The sequence below is a fragment of the Hyperoodon ampullatus genome (genome assembly GCF_949752795.1).
Source record: "Hyperoodon ampullatus genome assembly, chromosome: 18".
Taxonomy (NCBI): Eukaryota; Metazoa; Chordata; class Mammalia; order Artiodactyla; family Ziphiidae; genus Hyperoodon; species Hyperoodon ampullatus.
Genome location: NC_136931.1, coordinates 59,089,236 through 59,102,794, shown reverse-complemented (window position 1 = coordinate 59,102,794; position 13,559 = coordinate 59,089,236). Strand labels below are relative to the sequence as shown.

The 13,559-nt window shown below is 51.1% G+C and overlaps 1 pseudogene across 1 annotated transcript; it reads left to right on the top strand.

Moving 5' to 3' along the window:
- The first annotated feature begins 8,233 nt into the window (after positions 1 to 8,233).
- Positions 8,234 to 12,402, top strand: LOC307066929 (leukocyte-associated immunoglobulin-like receptor 1; annotated as a pseudogene). Its single transcript has 7 exons — positions 8,234 to 8,564; positions 10,294 to 10,362; positions 11,083 to 11,193; positions 11,289 to 11,306; positions 11,415 to 11,452; positions 11,656 to 11,708; positions 12,256 to 12,402. The product of its transcript is annotated as a leukocyte-associated immunoglobulin-like receptor 1 (transcript).
- Positions 12,403 to 13,559: the final 1,157 nt, after the last annotated feature.

The following is a 13,559-nucleotide window of genomic DNA, read 5'->3' as shown; positions in this document are numbered from 1 at the left end:
TACAGAAGTATACATAATTTATGTCAAGGAATTGGAGTTTGCAGTGCTAAGGACTGGCGAGCCTGAATTCCACAAGACAGACTGGAAACTCTCGGTCAGGCCAGGAGCTGATGCCTCGGTCTTTGTTTCTGGTTTGGTTTGGTTGTTGTTTTGAGCCCCGCTGCGTAGCATGCAGGACCTTAGTTCCCCAACCAGGGATCAAACCCATGCCCCCTGCATTGGATAGGCAGAGCCTTAACCACTGGACGGCCAGGGAAGTCCCTGACGCTGTGCTCTTTAAGGCAGAATTTCTTCCCCATTTTGCAGTGAAGGCCTTTCAACTGATTGGGTGAGGCCCACCCACATTCTCGAGGGCCATCTCCTTTACGTAGAGTCAGCTGGGTATAGATGTTAGTCACACCTACATAACGCCTCCCCAGCCATACCTGGGTTGGTGTTTGGTTGAACAACCAGGTACTACAGCCTGGCCAAGCAGACAAGTAAAATGAACCGTCACGCCAGGATAATCTCCCCGTCTTAAGGTTCCTAATTTTAATCTTGTGTGCAAAGTCCCTTTGCTACATGATACAACATATTCATAGGTTTCAGGGATTCATGCCTGGATATCCTTAGAGGTGCATTCTGTCTACCCCAAGGACCCTCAGAGGGCAGATCCCGGGGGATGGTGGCGTGGCCACCAAGCTGGAGAGCCTGGGAGGAGGAGCAGGCATACAAGAGATGCTAGAGACCATGCCTGGAAGAGAAGGAAGCAGGATCAGCTTCATGGGCAAGCGACCTGTGCAGTCACTGGGGTCGCCATGCCTAGAAGGGCCCTCTGCACTTGGTTTCATGGTTTGCTCTATCTTCACATTATTAATCATTTTGAACAAGGGACCCCACATTTTCATTTGCAATGCACCCCGCAAATTAGGTAGCTGGTTCTGGACTGAAGTGCGGGAAGAGCAGGGTTCTGAGATGAAGCAGCTGAGAAGGGTGACATTGAGAGATAAGAAAAGGGGGAAGGAACTTGGACCAGGGCCGGGCAGCAGCCAGAGAAAGAGAAGGAGGAGGAGAGAGATGGGCTGCAGAAGCCCTGGAGGACGCACAGGTCCCCTCTCTGCAGTCTCAGTCTGATTAAAAAAAAAAAAAAAGATCCACTGGATTTAATAGCAAGCCAGAGGTGACCGGTGGCCAGAGTGAGCACTGCCCATGGGGGCTGGGCGGGCGTAAGCCAGATTGTGACTGCGGAGGCGAGGGAGAGAGGGAGGAGATGAAAACGTGCAGAGGACTTGGGAGTCCGCGCGTCCGCTGTGAAAGGAAGGAGAGCAAGACCGGCTGGATATCCGGAGGGAGAGGTAGGGGTCGGAGAAGGAGTTTTGTTTCTTTGCTTGGTTTGGATACCTTTGCTGCTATTTTGTTTCTTTTTTGAAAAAGTAATTTTTAGTTACATAAAGGATATCCTCCTTGTAAAGACAGAGAGGAAAATTACCCTAACTAATAAGGTTTTTTGGTTTTGTTTTTTACATAGACTTTTTTTTAACATCTTTATTGGAGTATAATTGCTTTACTATGGTGTGTTAGTTTCTGCTTTATAACAGAGTGAATCAGCTATACATATACATACATCCCCATATCCCCTCCCTCTTGCGTCTCCCTCCCACCACCCTATCCCACCCCTCTAGGTGGTCACAAAGCACCGAGCTGATCTCCCTGTGCTATGCAGCTGCTTCCCACTAGCTAGCTATTTTACGTTTGGTAGTGTATATATGTCCATGCCACTTTCTCACTTTGTCCCAGCTTACCCTTCCCCCTCCCCGTGTCCTCAAGTCCATTCTCTGGTAGATCTGTGTCTTTATTCCCGTCTTGCCCCTAGGTTCTTCATGAACATTTTTTTTTTTTTTAGATTCCACATAAATATGTTTTAGCATACGGTATTTGTTTTTCTCTTTCTGACTTACTTTTGATCACCTTGTCCAATCCAAGCCCCATGAAATTAGTTTGCAGTATACACCTTCCAACTGGGCTGGGCTCTTACAAACACATAGACCAGCGCTTCTGCACCTCGGAGCTATTGGCATTTGGGGCTGGATCATTCTTTGTGGTGGGAGCATCCTGTGCACTGTGGGATGCTGAGCAGTGTCCCAAGGCTCCACCCACTAGATGCCAGTAGCTTCCCCCTCCCCATGATTTAGAGGACCGGCATTGCTTCCAAATGGCCCCTGGAGGGGCGATATTGCCCCTGGTTGAGAGCAGCTGATCAACATGGTGCTCTAAGAAAACACATATTAAACACACATTTTAAACACACAAAGGAACTTATACTGGATGGTTTTGGGCTACCATTTTTTTCCCACTTAGCAGTTTCTTTCGGGACTCATTCATTGCTACTACATACAGACTTAAAAAGGGGGCCTGAGCTTATTTCAGCATTTTGAAGAAAGTATATAACAACAATAATAGCAGCTAACATTTATCAAGGGCTTAGAATTTTTTAGGAGCTGTTCTAAGCTCTTTCCATATGTAACCTTAATCTTTGCAATAACTCTATGGGCGAGAGGAGGTTGGTATTATTATTCCCATTTTACAGATGGAGAAACTGAGGCACAGAGAGGGTTTTTTTGGTTTGTCTCTTAATTTTTAGGTAACTTAGCTAATGCAGCCCTAAAGTTGCGCAGGCAGGATCTGAACTCAGGCAGGCTGACCCTGACTCAGAAGGAGAGATGGAAGATACAGGAGAGGTAGGTTCTATAAAGGACAGGACCCCCAGGAGCAGGGAAGAAAAGGATCTGTCCAACAGAACTTTCTGGAATGATGGGACTGTCCAGTACAGTAGTCACATGTGGCCGTTGGGCACTTGAGATGTAGCTAGTGGGGCTGAGAAAGTGAAATTTTAATTGTATTTAATTTTCATTGATTCTACATGGAAATAGCCACTGGGGGCCGGTGGTCCAGGTACTGGGTAGCCCATGTCTAGAGCACTTGGGGAGGGTTCAGCCCGGGGCAGCGGGGGCTGCCTCTTGAAGGAGCAGGAGGAAGGACAGAGGGGTGACTGCAGCCTGGGTCAGTGTACAGGTGGGGCGGTGCTTCGGGGGCTCGGCTCCACTGGCCTGGATCTGGGTGGGGCAGAGGCAGCGGTGGAGGAGGTGAGGCGTTCGGCTGTGCTGGGAAGGGAGGGGAAGCTGGTTCAGATCTGAGCCCCAGACGAACTGCAGGACAAGTCTACTGAACACTTGCTGTGTGCGGGCTCTGTTCGAAGCACTCCATCTTATTATCTCATTTAGTCCTCATATCAACCTATGAGGCAGGTGCTGTTATTATGTCCGTTGAGCAGATGAGGAAACTGAGTCAGCAGGGCAGGGCCTCTACCAAAGGCCACGGAGAGCAGAGACCATAAGCAGGGTGACCTATGCGTGGAGTTGTGGGAATTTCCCCAGCTGCTCAGGAGTGAGCAGAGGATGCTGACCCAGGGTTCGGGTTTTCCCATCAGGAAGTATTTCCAACAACCCAAAGGACTTTGAAAGAGCCTCATCTAGATGCGGCAGGAGAGGGGAGGAAGCCAGAGAGGGTAGGGACAGACGGGGTGAGAGGGAAGCGAGGGAGGGAGGGAGGGAGACAGAGAGACAGAGACAGATGACTTCCCTGGTGGTTCCGTGGTTAAGACGCCACACTTCCACTCCAGGGGGCGAGGGTTCGATCCTTGGTCAGGGAACTGAGATCCTGCAAGTCATGCAGTGCGGCCAAAAAAAAAAAAAGAAAGAAAGAAAAAAGAAGAAGAGCTGGAGACAGGATCTGTGCCAACAGAGGGAGCCCTGGGACTGCCGCCAGTCTGGTCTGAGCTCTGTCTCTGGAGCTCCCTCCTCCTTCCAGCTGAGCTGGCTCCCAATGCATTCCCCCGCAACACCCCCCAATACACACACAGCTTGGAAAGAGTTTTATTTCTTTCCTTGGTTTGGATACATTTGCTGCTATTTTTGTTTCTTCTTTTGTAAAGTAATTTTTAGTTACATAAATGATACCTGAATACATCCTCCTTGTAAAGAGAGAAAGGAAAGATTTTTTCTTCTTTTTTTTCTTTTTCTTTTTTTTTTTTTGCCACACCTCACGGCTTGTGGAATCTTCGTCTCCAACCAGGGATTGAATCTGGGCCCTCAGCAGTGAGAGCGCGGAGTCCTAACCACTAGACCTCCAGGGAAGCCTGCCCCCCCAACCTTGTAAAGAGAGAAAGGAAAATAACCCTAACTAATAAGGTTTTAATGACCTCATCCCATCCAAGCCCCATAAAATTAGTTTGCAGTATACACCTTCCAACTGGGCTGGGCTCTTACAAACACATAGACCAGCGGAGCTACTGGCGTTAAGGGCTGGATCATTCTTTGTGGTGGGAGGGTTGGGGGCCATCCTGTGCACTGTGGGATGTTCCCAAGGCCCCACCAACTAGATGTCAGTAGCTCCCCCCTCCCCGTGGTCTGGACAACCAACAATGTTTCCAAATGACCATCTGCAGTTCCCTCCCCCTCTGGTTACAACCCCAGCAGGAAAAGTTCCTGGGATCCTTTGCAGGTTCTGTGAAGGAAAGGAGTATCCTGGCACAACTGGCAAAGTTGAGGAAATAGGGAAGGGCCAGGAGATAATTGCTGCAAACTCCTGGCCAACGTACCACGAGCCTCGGTCTTCCACCTGAGGGTGGGTCGGGGATTCCTAAGGTCCTTCCTGCCCTTCTGCTAAATGTGGGCAGGCGGGAATGTGGCCAAAGCCTGTGCGCTGGTGTCAGACAGCCTTGGCTTGGAGCTCTTGGCTGTGTGACCCCGGCAAGCCACTTTTCACCTTGTAGCTTTAGTTTCTTCATCCGTGTCAGAGATCCAAGGACCCTCACAGAAATCCTAACAATAATTCATAAAAGCAGCTATCATTACCAAACCCAAGCGGTTTGCCAGGCTGTGTCTAGGCACATGATGATGACGGCAATAGTCGTGACAGCTCACATCCTTGAACGAGTGCTAAGTAAATGCCAGGCATTCTACTCCACACACCTCGTGTATGAACTATTTCGTTTCTCACCAAAGTCCCACAAAGCAGGTCCTGGCATTATCCTCATTTGATAGATGACAAAGTAGAGGCAATCGGGTGACTTACCCTCAGTCACAAAGTTAATAAAAGGCAGAGCTATGATCAAATCTCAGGATGCCTGGCTCAAGATCCTGAGCTCTTAGCCAAACTGCTTGCTTCCTATGAGAAACAGAATAGAATAATCTCTGATCACCTGCGTCCTCTGAAGCAGACACCATTATCATTGCCATTTTCCAGAAAAGCAAAGTGAGCCTCAGAGAGGGAGAATGACATTCCCAGGGACACAGAGCTAGCAAGAGGCAGATCTAGGTTTTGAAACCGGTTTGGTGTGAGCCCAGTCCTCTATCTTTTGGTCATACCCAGTATCTGGTATCCTGAACCTGGTCTGGTAAAGGACAGTTCTGAGGTGGATAGGGGAAAACGAACATTATATGACATGCTGGTCTGCTCCAGTGGCTGTGATGCTGAGTGTGGGACCAACATCCCAGGCTTCTGAGCTTTATCCATATTCAGGATGCATGGATTGTGAAGGGAGTCTGAATCATTGCCAACTACAGACATCCCCCGTATTTTTCCAATTTACCCTCAAGCTCTGACTGAGTATGTCTTAACTGAATCCTGCATGGAGTCTACACAACAGGACCAAAGATGGGGCTCAGCTGATGCCTACTTGACCACTGAGATATCAGAAAATGGGGGAGGCTGTGTTGTCTTCCTAGACTCTGACCATGGTGCTGAAACTAGACTCCACAGTCAAATCCCCATCAGCACTGTGGACAGCAGCTGCAGAACCTACCTTCCTGGGGTTGGGTCCTGATGGTGAAATAGGGAGAGTGTCCAGATACAGGTCCGGGGGTGTTGGGGCCACGCAGAGAAGGAGCCAGAATTGTTTCAGAGGCAGGGAAGCTCAATATGCAGATGAGGATCAGACTGACCACAGAATGACCATCAGGAGAAGACAACTTCCTTTCTACTCTACACTGGGGGAAGTAGACAGACAGCAAAATGGACGCACCCTAGACTTGGCTTGGTCATAAGGTTGTCTTTTATGGATATGCTACGGGTGTATAGTAGGAGTGCAGTAAGAATGCACTCATGAAACGTCAGGGCTGTGCTGCCTGCTTTACAAACATCATTCCCTTTTTCCCTAGTGCAGTAAGGTTCACATAACATAAAAGTGACTGTTAACCATTTGAAAGTGTACAGTTCAGTGGCATTTGGTGCATTCACAATCTTGTGCGACCATCACTGCTAAGTGGCTCCAAGACATTTTCATCACCCCAATAGGAAACCCTGTACCCCTGAGCCAGGGTTTGTCATAGAAACAAAACAAATAGGAGGCATGTGAATATATATATATATATATATATATATATATATATATATATCATACTACACACACACACACACACACACGCACACACACACGATTTTATGGAATATCCTCACATGATTATGGAGGCTGGCAAGTCCAAAATCTGAAGGGTGGGCTGCAGGCTGGAGACCTAGGAGAGCTGATGCTGAGGTTCAAGTCCAAAGGCAGTCTGCTGGCAGAATCCCTTCTGGCTCAGGAGAGGTCATTCTTCTGTTCAATTCAGGCCATCAGCTGATTGCATGAGGCCCACCCACACTATGGAGGACAATTTGCTTTACTCAAGATCCGATGATTGAGGGGCTTCGCTGGTGGTGCAGTGGTTAAGAATCTGCCTGCCAATGCAGAGGACACAGGTTCAAGCCCTGGTCCGGGAAGATCCCGCATGCCGCGGAGCCACGAAGCCCGTGCACCACAACTAGTGAGCCTGCGCTCTAGAGCCCGCGAGCCACAACTACCGAAGCCCACGCCCCTAGAGCCCATGCTCTGCAACAAGAGAAGGCACCGCAATGAGAAGCCCGTGCACCGCAACAAAGAGTAGCCCCCGCTCGCCACACTAGAGAAAGCCAGCACGAAGCAACGAAGACCCAGCGCAGTCAAAAATAAATAAAATTAATTAATTAAAAATAATTCTTTTAAATCCAGTGATTTAAATGTTAATATCATCCAAAAACACGCTTGCAGAAACATCCAGAATGTCTGACCACATAACTGATCATGGCCCAGCCAAGGTGACACACAAAATTAAACATCACAAATCCTCCCCTTGTCAACTTGACATCTATATGCATGTCCTTAAACCACACTTAACCTCCAGATAAAGACAATAACAACAATGAGTGAGTGACCTCTGCCAGCCCGCTGCCTCTATGGGGGATTTTGCTGAATGTGAGGCCAGCTTCCTGTTTCAGGGCTACACACCCGCTCTTCCCCCTGCCCCCAGCCTAGTTCAGACATTTGGGGTTTCCAGAGCCTCAGGAACAGGGAAATGGAAATAAGCTGAGACGAAGGTAAAAATACAGAGAAAACCCAGGGATGATTTCTGCACAGGGAACTTACACTGGACACAGGGATCCTCACCTGCTGGGGAAGGTGGGATCAGAGCTGTGCTCCAGCTCCCCCCCACCACACACACACACACACACGCACACACGCACGCACGCGCGCACACACACACACACTTCCGCCGCTGCGCTGTAGACGACGCCCCTCACCCCACACGATCCCACCTGGGACTGGCAGCGGCCCTTCAGACCCAGCCCAGACCATTCCTACCGACTCCAGACTCCTGCTTTCCCCCTTGTCCCAGGAATGACCCGGTCATTCCCATCCTGTGCCACCTTCCCAGCTCTCTCTGTCCCCCTAGAGTGGCCGTGGGCAGGGAGGGAGCCGCCCCCTGCAGCAGACATGACCGGGGGCCCCCAGTCTGTTCTGATACCTCCCATGTCACGCTGAGCAAGATGTGACCAAGTCTCAGGGTCCTTAAGTCAAGTGGGGAAAATAACTCCGCAGTAACGAGAATTTAGAGGCTCATAGAATGGGCATGAGGGGGTCTTTTGGGGGAGGCTGATGGAAATGTTCTAAAATTGGATTGTGGGACTTCCCTGGTGGTCCAGTGGTCAAGACTGAACGCTTCCAATGCAGGCGGTGTGGGTTTGATCCCTGGTTGGGGAACTAAGATCCCACATGCAGTGCAGCCAAAAAAAAAAAATTGTATTGTGGTGATGGTTGCACAATTTTGCAAGTTTCAAAAAAAAAAGTACTGAACTGAGCAACAAAAATGAGTGAATTATGTGATGTGATGATTTTCACATAATGGATGCTGAGATTCTGCTCTTACCCATCCTAGGGACCCTGCCCAGACGCTCCACCAGGGCTGAGCCAGACTCTGTAAGCCCCCAGGGGTGGCCTGTGACCATTGTGTGCAGGGGCCCTGCTGGGGCTGAGGAATTCCGTCTGGAGAGGAAGGAAAATAGGAGTGACTTCAAGGATGAGAATACTGTGTCTCAAATTGGTCCACACGAGACAGAGGCCAGATTCACCATCACCGCTGTGAGTGGAGACACTGCCCAGCATTACCAGTGCCTCTATCGCACAGGTAGTGACTGGTCTGAGCCCAGGGATGCCCTGGAGCCGGTGGTGACAGGTGAGGAGGTCTCTGCTCTGCCCTCAGGTTTGCCCCAGGTCCCTGGACCCTGTCCCCAGCTGTGTCCTCCGTCCACAGGCTCCCCTGCCGCCTCCCGACCCCCAAGCCCTCTGGCTCCCTCTTCCCTCTGCACACACATCTCTCTGCCTTCACACCTGGCTCAGGTCCCTGGAGCCTCGTCTCACCTGGACACCACGGTGACCTGGGCACTCAGCCCCAGCATCAGGGTGGGCACAGAGCTGTCCCTGCTGGGCTGGCGGGGAGAGCGCTTCCAGAGACGGGGTGGGGACAGACCCCTTCAAGGGAACCTGTGTCTTTTCCCTCAGGATGGTGTTGACTGTCCTTTCTACTGGGTGAGAATCTGTGGGGCCCCTAGGCCATGTGTCCCCTGTGGTGTGGCCCACCCTCCATCGGGCACGTCACATGGTCCTAGACCCCTGACCAGGGCTGGATGGTGCTTTGGGGGACCTCTGGGATGAGGCCGTCCCTGTCCCTGTGTGCAGTCAGCCCCCAGGATGTCCTGGAGTCAGCGCCCACTGGGGACACTTTGACCCCCTTCACACCCTCCTGGGGCACCAACCCCGCCGTGCTGCTTTGGGGACACAGGACTTCACTTACACAGGACACCTGCTTATATATGCTGCCAAATGGGACAACCTGGAGAAATGCTAATCTTATTAATACCGAGGAAATATTTTCTTCTCACCTCGTGTGCACCAGACACCCTCCTGCCGTGGGACTGATGCACATGGTGAATGAGGAGAAAGGGTCCCTGGCCTCCCAAACTTTAGCGGGAGAATTCAACAGAATGAATAATAGGGATGTATATAAGCATATATGGGCATATAAAAATATAAACATATAACTTACAATGTAAAATTTCAGATCTATAATTTAAGTAAATTAGAACATAGTTACACTATTAAATATATAAGTAATACAATATAATATACATTACTATATTGTTACATGAGTAATGTGTGTTATATATTATGTTATCATGTATTAGGTATTACTATAATTTGTATATGTAAATATTAAAATGTGTCCCATAATATATATTAAATATGTAGAATTGATATAGTTTTTATGTATAGCATAATTATGTATAATTTAAATTATTCATATAAATTAAATTATACATATGTAAGTTAAAAACACATAATTTAAAATATATTTATATTTATTATTTAAGCATTAAGCATATTTATATAATATGTAATATACGTTATAGATGTAAACATATTGCTATATATTATTTGTACGTGTATAACATATATGCTATTCTAAACCGTAGTAAATGTCATCAGGGGAAGCTCAGGCAGCAATGGTGTTAAAACGCAGGATGGGGTCGTGGATCCTGGACCAAGGACACAGTGTGGAGGAAAGGATGCTCCAAGAAATGCAATTTTCTACTTTAAAGGATGTTGAGGACTCAACCTCTGGAGCAGTGGGAGGGAGGGGGCGCTGACCAGAAGAGGGGATGAAGGGCTCCGACCTTGTGGGTGTACCAGCCCCCAAGACCTCAGCTGGACCACCTGTAAAATGAGCCACGCTGAGCGCAGCACTTAGGAGATGTAAAGGAGGTGACGGACCAAAGGCGCATGCGTGGAGTGCAGCTCGTGGCTGGTGCTGCATCCTCTCACCTGCTAAAGGCTGGGCTTCAGGCAGCTCGAGGACATCGGGTCTTGGCTCCTTCACTCACAGAAGAGCAGTTCCGCCCCATCAGGGATTGCTGCGAAAAGCAGAAGAGATCAGAGATGCGGATTCTTGTGCTTGGGGTGGGAACCCAGAGGAGGTGAGCAGGCAGAGGGTCCCGCTCTCGTTCCTACTGGGTTTCCGTCTCTGTAAAGGTGCACAAAGCGCGGCTGTCCCACACAGCCTCCTGCGGGAAGGAGATGCTGTGTATCTGCGTCATCCCGGGAGGGTGTCATTAGCCAGGGGTAGCGCAGCGGCTAGTGCAGCTGGCGATCTTTTAACTTTAGTTAAACTAAATTTCAATGAAAATTGCCCCGCGTGACTACCGTGGTGGTAACCATCCGCACAGAAAGGTCCATGGGGCTGTTCTAGAGGGAGCAGGTCGGGGTCCGGGGAGGAGACCCCTTGGGGGTGGGGATGGGGGACTCAGAGGCTTCTCTGTCCAGGTCGGGCCTCTGACCCAGACCCTCCTCACTCCTCGGAGACACAGACGCGTCCGCAGGACACGAAGCGTCCTGACGGGCAAGGGGGACGCGGAGGCACCACCCCGGCGCGGGCTCCTCGGGGAAAGGGGGAAAGAAGGGGCTTTGGCGCTGCTCAGACTCCAGCTTGACCAGTGCCCTGTGGACAGAGGACCTCAGCGCTCAGACCCGGTGTTGGAAAGCGGGGATAATGAGTCCCACGTCGCAGGACTATTGGGCATGAGAGATCTGTATGTAAGTGGGAACACGACAAGCACCCAGCGCGTGGTGGGTATGCTGCAGGTGCTCGATAAATGCATGCTGCTGGTCATCGGATTCCGTTCTCCCACCTCCCACAGGCCTGCCGACAGAGCATGTTTCTATTCTCATTGGGGTCCCTGTGGCCTTTCTCCTTTGTCTCCTCCTTCTGGGCCTCTTCCTCCTCCATCGTCAGCGCGAGAGAAAACGGGGTAGGTCTCAGGGACAGGGTGGGGTGACCCGGGTAGGCTGTCTGGGGTGTTGGGAAGAAGGCTTCTCTTCTCAATTCACACCCGACTGTCCTCAGGGCCCCCCAGAAGCGAAGGTGAGGAGCAGAAGCCCCAGGAGAGGTGAGGCTCCTGGGAATGACCCCCAGGCCCCCAGTCCCCTGCCCCCAGGCAGCCCCGAGGGCTCACATGTCCTTTCTCCTCAGGCTCAGCCCACCTGTGGACGTCCCAGATGGGACACCAGGTAAAGACAAGGATGGGGGACAGGTCTGGGAGGGGGGAGGTGAGGATTCAGTGCCATCAGGAAGCAATGTGGTAGGGGGCGCCTGGGAGCATTCTAGGATGTTCCAGGTGGGATGGGAGACCAAATATGAAGCTATGAGGTCAGGCGTATTTGCCTCCTAAGGTCCACCCCAGAGAACCGACCCTTTGTCCTCTCCCTGCCAGATCTGTCCACCGTCGACAGACTTCCTGAGAAGAATGTGGAAGTGGACACCTCAGTAAGTGCTTGCATTAGTCACCTCCTGCTGGGTACCAAAGTCCCCCAAATTTAGCAGCTTAACAAAATCAGCTCAGTTTCCTGGGCCAGGAATTAGGAATCGGATCAGCTAGGTGGTGGTGGCTCATGGCCTGTCCTGATGTTGCTGTCAAGATGCCAACCAGGGCTGCATTCATCTGAGGCTCAACTGAGGCTGGAAGATCCACTTCCACGATGGCTCAGTCCCCTGGCTGTGGGCAGGAGCCCCATTTCCCCACCCCACGGGCTTCCCCATGGCGGCCAGCCTCCCCCAGAGGGAGGGACCCCACAGAGGGAGGAACAGAAGGCACGACGTCTTCTGTGGCCTCCCCCATGCAGGTGGCCCTCACTCTGCCGTGTTCTATTGGTCACACAGACCAGCCCTGCTTCTCTGGGGAGGGGACTGCACAGGGACGATTCAGGAGGTGGGATGTGCAGGGGCACCTGGAGTCTGGCGACCAAAGTCTTCCCCTCCCACAGCCCCTCCCTCACCTCAGCCACCCATACTCACCCTGAGTCTCTCTCCTCAGGCCCCTGCTGCAGGAGGCCCCCAGGAGGTGATATATGCCCAGCTGGACCACCCGGCCCTCACACAGAGGGTGGCCAGAGCTGTGCCCCCACTGTCCACAGAGCCCACAGCCAAGTCCAGCACGTATGCAGCCCTTGCCAGAAACTGACCCCAGGCCCACCTGGCCTCTGCACTAAGGACACAGGAGGACACTCTTGCAAAAGCCTGCAGTGGACATTTGGAGGGTTTCCCTGTGGAATCGTCCCTTCCTGAAGTCATCCAGTCAATTCTCCTGCAGGCAAGAGCTGGAGTCCTGAGACCCCCAATCAACTTCTAGGAGATACATTCACCATGCGGCCCCTCCCACAATCAACTAGCTCCTTGGAGAGAATGTGTTAGCACTTGTTTCACAGACCCAGCTGTGGTCCCTTGGCTGTTTCCAGAGAACCAGCTATAGTGCTTGGCTGTTTCCAGAGACCCAGCTGCAGTCTCTTGGCTGTTTCCAGAGACCCAGCTATGGTCCTACAGTCGCCCAGCTGATTCCAGATATGTCCTGTGAATCCTCCACTGCCCCCAGAGATCTGTTTTGTTTTCTCAGCTGACTGTACAAACCTTCCTAGAGTTCAGTAGTTGATCTTGAATCTGGGCTATACTTATGCAGCTTATTGCTGATACCCTGTTTTCTGGATCATGCTTCGCCTTGTTCATCAATAAATGTCCTCACGGGCCCAACTGCATCAGCCCTGCGTGTGGCGCTGGGGTACATAGGTTCTAGGTCCCAGTCTCTGCCTCCACAGTCACTCAAAACTTAGTGAGGGAAACGACAAAAAGGGCATCTGTGTTTTCTGATTCAAGTGTGTGTCTCAGGGATGAGAGAGGGAGATGTCTGAGGGGACTTCTGTCTGGGTGAAGGCACAGGCCTGCCCCACCTGATACAGCTCCCATCCCCCCGCCATGTGCACACCCACGAATGCACACATGCAGTGTACAAACGCATATACTTATGCACACACCCACACGCACGGACACGTGTGGACTGGCCGAGGGGGTTGATGAGACCACGACTGCAGGGGGAGGGTCCCTCGGGCGGTGCCCCCAGAGGAACATGCAGGTCCCCGTTTCCCACCCCTACTCCAGTTCATCCCCACCGGACGCCATGCGTTCTCCAAACACAAGAGGACCCATCAGCTGCAGGACACTGTCCTTGATCTGACCTTCACCCCCTCACCTGGCTAATGCCCTTCAGGTTTGGGATTGGAGGCTGTTCATCCCCAAAAGCTTGCAGTTGCTGCTGTAACGAACCACTCACATACTGGCACCAAACAA